General features: G+C 42.9%; 1 protein-coding gene across 7 annotated transcripts in view; it reads right to left on the bottom strand.

Annotated features, from left to right (window-relative positions):
• The window catches only part of map2 (microtubule associated protein 2), a 294,566-nt gene extending 280,980 nt beyond the window's left edge, over window positions 1-13,586 (bottom strand). For all 7 annotated transcript variants that reach the window (XR_004412492.1, XM_033023599.1, XM_033023607.1 and 4 more), the window contains exon 1: window positions 13,480-13,586. The gene's annotated coding sequence lies outside the window, so the exon portion shown is untranslated. The remainder of the gene's footprint in view (window positions 1-13,479) is intronic.
• Between the last annotated feature and the right edge of the window lie 462 nt (window positions 13,587-14,048).

Below are 14,048 nucleotides of genomic sequence, written 5' to 3'. Positions count from 1 at the left end.
TATCTATCTATCTATCTATCTATCTATCTATCTATCTATCTATCTATCTATCTATCTATCTATCTATCTATCTATCTATCTATCTATCTATCTATCTATCTATCTATCTATCTATCTATCTATCTATCTATCTATCTATCTATCTATCTATCTATCTATCTATCTATCTATCTATCTATCTATCTATCTATCTATCTATCTATCTATCTATCTATCTATCTATCTATCTATCTATCTATCTATCTATCTATCTATCTATCTATCTATCTATCTATCTATCTATCTATCTATCTATCTATCTATCTATCTATCTATCTATCTATCTATCTATCTATCTATCTATCTATCTATCTATCTATCTATCTATCTATCTATCTATCTATCTATCTATCTATCTATCTATCTATCTATCTATCTATCTATCTATCTATCTATCTATCTATCTATCTATCTATCTATCTATCTATCTATCTATCTATCTATCTATCTATCTATCTATCTATCTATCTATCTATCTATCTATCTATCTATCTATCTATCTATCTATCTATCTATCTATCTATCTATCTATCTATCTATCTATCTATCTATCTATCTATCTATCTATCTATCTATCTATCTATCTATCTATCTATCTATCTATCTATCTATCTATCTATCTATCTATCTATCTATCTATCTATCTATCTATCTATCTATCTATCTATCTATCTATCTATCTATCTATCTATCTATCTATCTATCTATCTATCTATCTATCTATCTATCTATCTATCTATCTATCTATCTATCTATCTATCTATCTATCTATCTATCTATCTATCTATCTATCTATCTATCTATCTATCTATCTATCTATCTATCTATCTATCTATCTATCTATCTATCTATCTATCTATCTATCTATCTATCTATCTATCTATCTATCTATCTATCTATCTATCTATCTATCTATCTATCTATCTATCTATCTATCTATCTATCTATCTATCTATCTATCTATCTATTCTATCTATCTATCTATCTATCTATCTATCTATCTATCTATCTATCTATCTATCTATCTATCTATCTATCTATCTATCTATCTATCTATCTATCTATCTATCTATCTATCTATCTATCTATCTATCTATCTATCTATCTATCTATCTATCTATCTATCTATCTATCTATCTATCTATCTATCTATCTATCTATCTATCTATCTATCTATCTATCTATCTATCTATCTATCTATCTATCTATCTATCTATCTATCTATCTATCTATCTATCTATCTATCTATCTATCTATCTATCTATCTATCTATCTATCTATCTATCTATCTATCTATCTATCTATCTATCTATCTATCTATCTATCTATCTATCTATCTATCTATCTATCTATCTATCTATCTATCTATCTATCTATCTATCTATCTATCTATCTATCTATCTATCTATCTATCTATCTATCTATCTATCTATCTATCTATCTATCTATCTATCTATCTATCTATCTATCTATCTATCTATCTATCTATCTATCTATCTATCTATCTATCTATCTATCTATCTATCTATCTATCTATCTATCTATCTATCTATCTATCTATCTATCTATCTATCTATCTATCTATCTATCTATCTATCTATCTATCTATCTATCTATCTATCTATCTATCTATCTATCTATCTATCTATCTATCTATCTATCTATCTATCTATCTATCTATCTATCTATCTATCTATCTATCTATCTATCTATCTATCTATCTATCTATCTATCTATCTATCTATCTATCTATCTATCTATCTATCTATCTATCTATCTATCTATCTATCTATCTATCTATCTATCTATCTATCTATCTATCTATCTATCTATCTATCTATCTATCTATCTATCTATCTATCTATCTATCTATCTATCTATCTATCTATCTATCTATCTATCTATCTATCTATCTATCTATCTATCTATCTATCTATCTATCTATCTATCTATCTATCTATCTATCTATCTATCTATCTATCTATCTATCTATCTATCTATCTATCTATCTATCTATCTATCTATCTATCTCCACAATCCACTGCAATTTCTTGCGGTCTTGGATGGAGTTATTCCCAAACCAAGCTGTGATGCATCCCAATAAAATGCTTTCTACAGCACATCTGTAGGGGTTGGTGAGGGTTGTTTGGGACATGCCGAACTTCCTAAGCCTTCTAAGCATTGGTGTGCTTTCATGGTCGTTGCTTCAATATGGGTGGTCCAGGAGAAGTTGTTGCTGATATTGACTCCTAGGAATTTGCAGTTTTTAACCATCTCTACTTCGGTGCCGTCAATGCAAACTGGGATGTGTGCGCCGTTACGCTTCCTAAAGGCGATCACTATCTCGTTTGTCTTGCTGACATTGAGAACCTAAAAGTGCCTAACTCAAAGTTTGGCAGGGCACGAGTTTGGAAGGCAGTTTTCCATAATTGGAAAAGAATGGAACAAAAACACAATGCTTCATTGATAATCACAAAATGGACCAGTTGGGGCACTTCAGCATTCATCACCAACAAAAACTTTAAACTAAACAAAAATACATTTCACCATTTAAATCTTTTCTCAGCAATTTTCAATGTATAAATACGGACCTAGAAAGTTTAGAAAGGTGCTAGCACGAAGGGCCGAATGGCCTACTCCTGCACCTATTGTCTATTGTCTAAAGCAAATACTTCTTGCAAATTCCATGACTTGAAAGTATCTAAATAAAAAAGTCTGAAGAAGGGTCTCGACCCGAAATGTCACCCATTCCTTCTCTCCAGAGATGCTGCCTGCAGAGTTACTCCAGCATTTTGTGTCCACCTTCGATTTAAACCAGCATCTGCAGTTCTTTCCTACATAAATTTAAAAAGCTACTGCTGGTACACTTTCTAATTTTGAAATTTCCAAAATGTCAAAGTCATTGAATGATGTGCAAGCCAAAACATTCTGCTAGATAAATGGTAACCTTACCAGACAGCAGATGCTATAAAATACTGAATCATTTGCTCATAGCAAATCTGAAACATTGGTATGTTCTTCAGTAGTTTGGTACTTCAATAACTATTGTAATATTTTCATCAAAAAAATCCATGCATACTTTCAGAGAGCAACGCTGCACACAATTGCTGCAGTGAATGTAGAAAGGAATCACCAGGACATTGCTTGGATTGGAAGACTTTAGTTAATAAGATTAAGATAATCGAGATTGCAAGCAGCACACGTGAAATTATTAAAAATAGCAGCTCTGAGCCTACCTGTATAAAGGAAGCAGCACAAATCGGTGCTGTAACTGATTATCCATTTAAACACATTAGCGCTATTGCGATCTACCAACGGCAACGGAGCTGCCGACTGTAAGGGAATTCCTGATCGCAAGGGAATCCCCGAACTCGCGGGGGATTGCAGGAGCAGTGAGTAACCGGAAACACCGGGAGACCTCCATTGCGTCCAGAAACATGGCTAATGGGCAGGACTACATCAGACTGAAGCACTGGGGACTATGACCCTCTCTCCCAAACATTCCACTAGCCAATGTTCAGCCACTGGAAAATAAAGAGGACTTAAGGTCAAGGCTGCTTTATCATAGGGAGCTGAGCGAATGCTGTGTGCTCTGTTTCACAGAGACATGGCTCACCCCAGCTCCCCAGACTCAGCCGTCCAGCCTGAAGGGTTCTCCATCCACCGTATGGACCGTACACTGGCATCGAGGAAAGGGAGAGGAGGGGGCGTCTGCCTCATGGTCAACTCTTCATGGTGCTCAGACAGGGCAGTCTTATCTAACTCCTGCTCTCCACACCTGGAACATCTGGCAATGGAGTGCCGTCCCTTCTACCTCCCGTGGGAATTCACTTCCATCATCCTGACCGCGGTCTACATCCCACCCCAGGCAGACGTCCATCTGGTACTGGAGGAGCTGCAAGCCGTGGTCAACTAACACCAGTCGGTGTACCCTGAGGCCTTTACCATCATAGCCGGGGACTGCAACAAAGTCAACCTGAAGAAATCACTCCCTAACTATCACCAACATGTCTCCTGCAGCACCAGAGGATTAAACACCCTCGACCACTGTTATGCGAACACCAGAGATGCCTATCGCTCCATCCCTCGCTCTCACTGTATGAAATCTGGCCATTCAGCAGTGCTGCTTCTTCCTGCATACAGGCAGCAACTGAAGAGAGCACCCCCAGCAGTGAGGACTGTACAGAGCTAGTCAGGGGAGGCAGAGGAGCGACTACGGGACTGCTTGGAGTCAGTAGACTGGGCAATGTTCAAGGACTCGGCAACGACCTGAATGAATACGTCACAGTTGTTACAGACTTCATAAGTGTGGAGGAGTGTGTTCCTACAAAAAGTGTTTCCCAACCAGAAGCCTTGGATGAACCATTAGATCTGCATTCTTGTGTGGACAGATCCCAGGCATTTAAGTCTGACAATGCTGAGCTTTACCACGTATGACCTTAGTAAGGCCATCAAAAAGGCTCAAAAGGGACCTTTAGCTGGAGGATGATGCGGATGTTCGGCAACTGTGTCAGTGCTTGAATGCCATCACTACCTTCAAGGTGAAATTGGGGCAACTCAAGCGAAGCATCACTCCCTGACGAGCTCGAAGTGTTCTACTACGCCCGCTTTGATAGGGAGAATACTGCCTTCCGGGCCCCTATAGACACCAATTATATTACAATCTCAGCCATGGAGGCCGATGTCAGAAGATCCTTCAGGGGGGTGAATCCTCGGAAAGCGTTTGGACCTGATGGTATACCCAGTTGAGTTCTCAAAATCTGTGCAGACCAACTTGCTGGATCTGCAGACATCTTCAACCTCTCATTGCTAAAGTCTGACGTTCTCACCTGCTTTAAGAGGGCATCAATAATACAGATGACATGCCTCAATGCCTATCAACTGAAGGTACTAACGTCTGTAGTGATGAAGTGCTTTGAGAGGTTGGTTATGGCAGATACCAACTCGTACCTAACAAGAACCTCGACCTATTCGTTTGCCTACCGTCACAACTGGTCAACGGAGGATGCGATCTCACTGGCTCTCCACTCTGCACTGGGCCACTTGGACAATAAATCACATACGTCAGGCTGTTGTTTATAGTCTGCAGAACGGCGTTCAATACAATCATCCCTTCCAACTGGATCCACGACTTCTTCATCAACAGACCAGTCTGTACGAATTGGCAGCAACATATCTTCCCCAATAACTATCAGTATGGGAGCACCTCGAGGTTGTTTGCTCAACCAAGTAACACTCGTTACTCAAGTAACTAATTTTCAGCTAGCTCACAGCTCATCGTTACATTTTTTACATATCTCTCGTTCATTTGTTCTATATCTCTCTATATCACCATCTATATCTCTTATTTCCCTCTCCCCTGACTCTCAGTCTGAAGAAGGGTCTCGACCCAAAACGTCACCCATTCCTTTTCTCCAGGGATACTGTTTGACCCGCAGAGTTACTCCAGCTTTTTGTGTCTATCTTTACTCATGACCGTGTAGCCGGGAACAGTGCGAACACCTTTGTTAAGTTCGCCGACGACACCACCGTTGTTGGACAAATTACAGATGAGAATGAGTCAAGGTATAGGAATGAGATCGATTGATTGACCAAATGGTGCCAGCACAACAACCAGTTCTCAATGTCATTAAGATCAAGGAACTGATTGACTTTGGAGGAGGACCCAGAAATGTATTTATATCAAGAGGATGGTGGAGAGTCAAAAGCTTCAAATTCCTGGTCTTTCCTGGATCCAGCACACTGATGCAATGACAAAGAAAGCCCATCAACGCGACTTCCTGAGAAGATTACGGAGATTCAGTATGTCAGAGAGGACTCTCTTGAACATCTACAGGTGTACATTAGAGAGCATATTGGCTGGTTGCATCATAGCCTGGTTTGGCAACTTGATTGCCCAGGAGCAAAGAAGACTGCAAAAAGTTGTGAACACTGCCCAGTCCATCTCCGGCTCATACCTCCCCACCATCGAAGGGATTTACAGGAGTCACTGCCTCAGAAAGGCAGCCAGCATCATCAGAGGCCCACAACACCCTGGCCACGCACTCATTTCATTCCTCCCATCGGGAAGAAGGTATAGGAGCCTGAAAACTGTAATGTCCAGAGACAGCTTTGCCCCTACAGCCATTAGGCTATTAAACACTACAACCTCAAATAAGCTCAGAACGACAAAGACTTGGGGCATTAATTTTGACATTTTATACGTGTGTGTGTGTGTGTGTGTGTGTGTGTGTGTGTGTGTGTGTGTGTGTGTGTGTGTGTGTGTGTATGTGTGTGTGTGTGTGTGTTTGTGTGTGTTTGTGTGTTCCTTTTTTTCTCAAGTATTATTTTATTTACAGAGTACTTTGTCTACATATTATGTTGTACAGACTAAGAATTTCATTGTTCTGTGGGAGATATGACAGTAAAACACTCTTGACTCTTGTGATGGGATTAGCTGGATTTGTTTTCCTTGGAGCAAAGGATGCTGAATTGAAATGAATACTTTATTGTCAGATGTGACAAGTCACAGTGCAATTCTTTGCTTGCCTACCCAAGGTATGCAAATGGTCGCCCATAAAGGGCACTCACAAAGTTACAAATTCCTCTCCCCCCCCCCCCCCACCCCCCCGCGCCAGACCCCCCTTTGTTCTTCCCCCCATCCCCCCACTCCATTGCCCATTGTTCTTCCCCCTCCCTCACAGTGGTCCTCCCACATCGGGTCCTCCTTCGTCCCTTCCTGATAGAAGTCTACAAGATAACGAGTGGCATGGATAGCAGAGTATTTTTCCCCATGTTATGGGCAACAAAAACAATAGAGCATTGGTTTAAAATGAGGAGGAGTTTCACAGGGGATTCGATTGAAAAAAATGTAGTTTACGCGAGGGGTTGTTGTTATTTGGAACTCACTGTCAGAGGCAGAGCTGAATTCAGATACAATCACTATTTACAACTTTTACCCAGATCGGCAAATTACAGAATGGCCATGAAGCCACCTAGTGTTGCTAAACTTGATTCGGCTAGATAGCCAAGAATTTTGGGGACCCAAAGAACCTTTTTCTATGTGTAGGAAGGAAATGCAGATGCTGTTTTACCCCGAAGATAGACACAAATTGCTGGAGTAACTCAGCACGTCAGGCAGCATCAACGTCTCAGGTCGGGATCCTATTTTCAAGCTCTGTGAGTCATCTATACATAACTAAAGCTCTGATCTTGTTATCTTCCATTTGTGTGGATTTTCTATTTGCACAAAAATGGTACACGATAGCGCTATGATTTTTCGCCACCTGACTCACCATTCTCTGTGCTCAAGTGCAACAAGTTATGTTCCAATCAATGGTATATTTTAAAAGTTATTAAGGTTTAAATACGCGCATGCGCAGATTAGTCTCCTCTCCTGTCAGACACCACCATGGCCAGGATGGCGATGCCCCTTCCTGCACCATTGCCGCACTGATGGCAGACCGGCGGCGGTCTCCAACAGGACACAATTGTCGGAGGGACTGGAAGTGGCGCGGAGCCAGAGATGTCGGCCAAACGGAAAGTGGAGAATCTGATCCCGGTGGAGGAGAGCTACCAGTTACTGATCCCCCCCGCTATGAGTCCCCACACCGCCCCCTCCTCAAGCCCCTTCCCCTCTGGTCCCCCTCGCTGGCTCTTGCCCCCTCCCCCGTGATACCCCCCCTCTCCCCCATGGCTCTTGCCCGTCTTTTCTCCGAGCTCTCTCCTCCCCAACACCCCCCTCCCCGTTGCGTTGGGGGACCAGGCCTCCCGTATGACTGGGACCCAACAGGTCCCACTTAGTCTAGTGTCAATTAAATATGCTGAACTTGCACATAATTATGACTAAATCCAGTAAATTGTCATTCTGGACCTTCCATCTAAAATCACCCATATATTCACATATTTGTAGCAAGAGTAATGATGCATAGATTATAATGCAAACTGATTTATAAATGTCACGTAAACAAGAAAATAATTCAGTTAGTGGTGGTAAGTTAGTGGTTTTGCAGATAGTGAAGATAGTTGTGAAAGATTGCAGCAGGATCTGGATCAATTGGCAAGGTGGGCGGAGGAATGGTTGATGGAATTTAATACAAAGTGTTGCTTTTTGGGACGTCGAACAAGGGCAGGACGAACATGGTAAATGGTAGGCTCTGGGTAGTGTTGTAGAGCAGAGCGATCTAGGAGTACAGGTGCGTGGTTCCTTGAAGGTCGAGTCGCAGATAGATAAGGTGGTCAAAATGGCTTTTGGCACTTTGGCCTTCATCAGTCAGAGGATTGAGTATAGAAGTTGGGAGGTCATGTTGCGGTTATATAAGACATTGGTGAAGGGTCTCGACCCGAAACGTTGCCCATTTCCTTTCCCCGCTCCATAGATGCTGCCTCACCTGCTGAGTTTTTCCAGCATTTTTGTCTACCTAAGACATTGGTGAGATCGCATTTAAAATATTGTGTTCAGTTCTGGACACTGTGTTATAGGAAAGATATTGTCAAACTTGAAAGGGTTCAGAAAAGATTTACAAGGATGTTGCCAGGACTAGAGGGTGTGAGCTATAGGGAGAGGTTGAGTAGGCTGGGTCTCTATTCTTTAAGCTTAGGAGGACGAGGGGGTGATCTTATAGAGGTGTATAAAATCGTGAGAGGAATAGATCGGGTAGATGCACAGAGTCTCTTGCCCAGAGTAGGGGAATCAAGGACCAGAGGACATAGGCTCAAGGTGAAGGGGAAAAGATTGAATAGAAATTCGAGGGGTAACTTTTTCACACAAAGAGTGGTGTGTGTATGGAACAAGCTGCCAGAGGAGGTAGTTGAGGCTGGGTCTATCCCATTATTTAAGAAACAGTTAGACAGGTACATGGATTGGATAGGTTTGGAGGGATATGGACCAAGCGCAGGCATGTGGGACTACTGTAGATGGGACATGTTGGCCAGGGTGAACAAGTTGGGCCGAAGGTGATACACTGTATCACTCTATGACTTTCTGTACCCGTGGATGTGAAAACAATTAATTTTCCAATTATTTTGGACTTTGTTGCTCCAATGCACCTCCATATGGCTGGAGAGCAATAGTGGAAGTCATTCATCTGCCCATTTCCTCATTTTGCCTGTTTCCTATCACAAAGGAAAGGATCATAATCTACATGTGTATGTAAACGAAAATCTTAAGAATGCAGTAACTCCAGTGATATCCTTCCATTGCATTAATGCCTTGCCAGGTCTTCGATAAATTGGACTGTACACACCTGGTGAAAATGTTAGGACATGATGAATTTGTTAAGCAAATTCGACTCAGGAGAAATATCAAGCTCCCATATCATGTAATACACAAAAAAATGTAATTCCACATGAACACTGCAATGCAGTCACTGGGCAATTATGAAGTCAAAATTGGACCTGGGTTTTTATCCGGTTTTTTGCCTCCCCCAGGAGATCACGCGGTTCTTGGGGTGGAGAGGGGTGATAGCGGTATAGAGGGGAGGGTAGTGTCTTGTGTTCTGTGTCTTGTGTCTACTGTTTGTGGGTAAGTGTGTCTGTTTAGTGTTCAGCCATGAGTGAATGGCGGTGCGGGCTCGACGGACCTGATGGTCTACTCTCGCACCTACTTTCTATGATTCTATGATTCTATGATTCTATGTTCTATTAGTTTTTTCCACTCCTTTAAAACAGTACTTAGAATTATCCAAACAGGATTGTTCTGAAAGCAGTTCCAACAGCAGATAATTGTTTGTTTACATAAATAAAAACTTTGCTTTAAAGTATGTTGGGAATTTTAAATTTCAAATTACATACATACACCTTTTACATCAGTATTCTCTGTTGAAACAATGTCCTGGCTCAGTTGGCTTCAGTGTGATCCACATCGTAACATAATCATTATTCCATGCTGCTTCAGCAATTCTATAGTTTAGCTTTGCCCACTTCACTCCCCTCACAATGGGTTTCACAAACACCTTTTCTGGAAATCTTACCACAAGTCCCTGGCTTTGTTTTTGTTTTAAGTTTACCAGAATTATCAAGAAATAAAATAAACAAACAATGATCCTCTGTCAAAGTCAATATAATTCTGGCAGATCCTCTGGATGTACCACATGACAAACACTAGGAAAGGCCAAGATTTGATTGCTCCAGGACAGCAATAAATAGAGTACGAATATTGATTTCTATAACTTCAAGTAACCCTCTCTCTCCATCTTTCCCCCACCCAAGTCATACCAGCTTCAAAGTCGTCTTGTCGAGTTTCATTGTCTGTGTTTGTTCTCACCTAGCACACAGCTAACAACGGCCGGTTTCATTTATCTTCGTTACTCTTTTGCATATCTTTCATTCACTCATTCTTTTTCTCTTTACATCATTGTCTATATCTCTCATTTCCCTTTCCACTGACAGTCTGAAGGAGGGTTTTGACCCAAAACGTCATCTATTCCTGATTTGGGTAAACGTTATTGAACATATGTGTAGCCTCTGAGAATGTCCACATTTTTTTTTTGCTCTGTTCCTTGTTTTACATTTTTTTTACTTGAATAAAATGTCTTCTGATTTTGGTTTAAAATATTATCCTTTTCTCCAGAGATTCTGTCTGACCTGCTGAGTTACTTCAGCATTTTGTGTCTATCTTCAGCAAGAGATAAATGGCTCCAAAGACATCAGTAAGGGAGCAAAATCAAAAAAAGAATTATTCTCACTCCAAGCTGCTATCTGCTGACCTCTAGAAAAGGTGCATCTGTCTAGACACAGATGGCGATATATCAGTAGCACTTCAACTCCCCCTCCCATTCCCAATCCGACCTCTCTGTCCTGGGTCTCCTCCATTGCCAGAGTGAGCAACAGCGGAAATTGGAGGAACAGCACCTCATATTCCGTCTGGGGTCCTTGCGTCCTTATGGCATCAACATTGAATTCTCCCAATTTGGCTAGCCCGTGCTGTCTCCTCCCCTTCCTTCACCCTCTAGCTGTCTCCTCCCACCCTCCCATCCGCCCGCCCTCGGGCTCCTCCTCCTCCTCCTCCCTTTTTCCTTCTTTCTTTCCCCACCCCCCATCAGTCTGAAGAAGGGTTTCGGCCCGAAACGTCGCCTATTTCCTTCGCTCCATAGATGCTGCTGCACCCGCTGAGTTTCCCCAGCAATTTTGTGTACCCTGGCGATATATCAGGCTTAGTTCTGATGACCAATCCCCAGTCAGAAAGCATTGTCACAATGACCATGACAGAATAAAACCAGTTAGCTCAATAAGAGCAGGCTGCTGCTATCTGTGAATATAATGTAAAATTAGTCAGCACCTTACATAAAGAAGAAATGAGCATAAAGGGGGCTTGAATTATTTGTAAAACAATTTTGATGGTGAAACCAATTTAAGTGATCTACATTGTACAACTTGCCAAGAAATACAAGAATAAAGTCGACAAAATTAAATCTCCAGAAGAACGAATAAAACCGACATGACATATTTTGTGACTGTCATGAGCCAATGAACCAATTCAGGTAATTGGTTAAAAAAATACACTAATTTAAACTCCAGAGAGCAGGACATGTTAAATACAGTAACCTAAGATGGCATTCACGAACCATTCAGTTGGAGCCATGGGATTTATGACATAACTGGAACCCCTCCAGTACATCACCCCCAACAGTTTTTTTTCCTTTTGTAATACATAGCAATGATCTTTTGCACTTTGACATTTTGAACGTACAAAAGAATGGGATGATAGTAACTTTAGTGTTTCCCCGGTTGGCCTTTCACCAATTTTCAGTGTTAAAGTATTCACACCCCTGAGTCAAGAACTCAGAACAAAACAAACCTTCTATTCTTCTCCAATTACCCTTCTCCTTGTTTAATCCTTCCTTTGACATTTTACAAGATATAGCCAACCTGTTTTGTGATTTTCTACTCCCTTTCCCCAGTTCATTTTGATCAGTAGTTAGCACATTCAGTGCCAATCTCTTTGTCCATTTCCCCTCGAAATCTGGTTCAAATTGGTAAATTAGACTCGAAGTGCCAAATGGCCTCCTCCTGCACCTATTTTCCATATTGTTTTAATGAAATTGCTCCAAATTCGAGCATATTTGTTAAAAATCGGCATTCATGAGGTAAGTGCCACCACAATCACAGCTGTACAAAAAAAACTGCGTCTAATGCTAAACAAAGGAATCAACCAACTGGCTATGTGCACATTGGTCAACGAGCAAAAGACATTTCATTTGAAGTGTAAAAAAGGAGAGCTGGGCTGCCTGCCCCTATTCCCAGCACCATCTGGCAGGCAGGTGGGTGGATGGGGTTTGCAGCAACTATCCCTTTGTGACCATTTGCACTGTTAACACGCGTTTAGTAAAGAAACTGAGCCGCAGGCGCACTCCAGCACCGTGAAGGTTCTCAATGCAAGGGGGCTGAACCACTGCAGTACAAGACACCACCCCCTTTCCCTTGCCAAGGCAGCAATACAGTACAGTGAATGATCCGCTGGCTGAGGAAGAAGGCGGGTCATACGCATTCACACTGAACCACCCTGTCACTTGGTCATCTTCAGCAGCCCGTTCTCCAGAAGATCCATTTCAGAATTTTAGTTAAATGACCCCAAAAAAATAATTCAAATGTCGCAAAAGATTAGAAGCCAAATTAGAAGCCTCCCTTCCCCTGCATCAGTGGAACATTTTTCTTCCTTCGCGACCATGTATTTTATTGTTTCTGTAAAAGTGTGGTTCAATCGATTCTTAGATTACGACGGCGCGATAAACGGAATGCTCAGCATTTTAATAAATGGCACGTAATTCTGGTCTGCAAACGTGCATGGCGTGGGAACATAATTCAGATTAAAGTAAATGGTGAACAGAACAAAAGAGACAGTTCACCCCCCACACCCCCACCCCTACTATAATCAGCTGCAGACAGCCGGCAATAGACCAGCGGCTGAATTAAGAGACGCACAGTTTTCCTGAATGTTCTAACGCCACACAAAGACATGTCAGATTATGCGCATTTTTCTCCAGCGGGAAAAAAAGCCCTATTTATCTGTCTCGGAAAAAGTCCAGCTCCAGGCGTCCAAACATGTCGTGCGTTGGGTGTGACAAATAGTCTGCCTTCCCCTGTTGTCTGTGGCATTAGCAAGAGAAGATGACAGTGCTGAAAATGACAGGATGGGACTAAGGAGAGAGTCTCCAGCGCCACGGATTTACCATGGGGTTTTTCCTCACTCACCCACCCCAACCCCCCAGCGGCACAAAATGTGTCGGGTTGCGCTAGTGGATGGGGAGAGAAACAAAAGGTGCAGGAGCCGACTGCAGCAACATTGTTGCCCAGTACTGGTGGCGACTGCCAATGTTGCCCATCATCCGCCCTGGACCACAGACTTTATTGCCACTATAATAACGCTGGCTACCAGGCTGAAGCACCCCGCCCGCCTGCACCGCCGCTGCCCATTCAATCCAACATCCCGCCGGCTGCTCTGCTTGTTATCTCGGCACCTACCTGTGCTGGAGGTTCCGCTCGCCGGCTCGGCGCTGACCGACTGACTCAGGCAGACACACAAGGCAGAGGGAGGGGCGCAGGACGCGGGGGCGCGCTCGCCAGCCAGCGATGCGCGTCCTCGCCTTGGCGCCAACGTGCGGCGGCCCGCGCGCGCTCCCGGGGATCAGGGGAAGTCGGCGCGCGTGTCCGAGGATCAGGGGCAGTCAATGCGCGTTCCCGGGGACCAGGGGTTGTCAATGCGCGCTCCCGTGGATCAGGGACATGCAATGCGCGCTCCCGGGGATCAGGCAGAGGCAATGCGCGCTCCCGGGGATCAGGCAGAGGCAATGCGCGCTCCCGGGGATCAGGGACTGTCGATGCGCGCTCCCGGGGATCGGGGATTGTCAATGCGCGCTCCCGTGAATCGGGGACATTCAATGCGCGCTCCCGGGGATCAGTGGCAGTCAATGCGCGTTCCCATGGGTGGGGACATTCAATGCGCGCTCCCGGGAATCGGGGACTGTCAATGCGCGCTCCCGGGGGCAGAGCGGATCTCTCCAGCCACCCGTGTCCCCCGGGGTTTCACTGCC

This window comes from Amblyraja radiata, chromosome 7, assembly GCF_010909765.2.
Source record: "Amblyraja radiata isolate CabotCenter1 chromosome 7, sAmbRad1.1.pri, whole genome shotgun sequence".
Classification (NCBI taxonomy): Eukaryota; Metazoa; Chordata; class Chondrichthyes; order Rajiformes; family Rajidae; genus Amblyraja; species Amblyraja radiata.
Note: the sequence above shows the minus strand (reverse complement) of the source record. Positions and strands in the feature narration are given on the sequence as shown.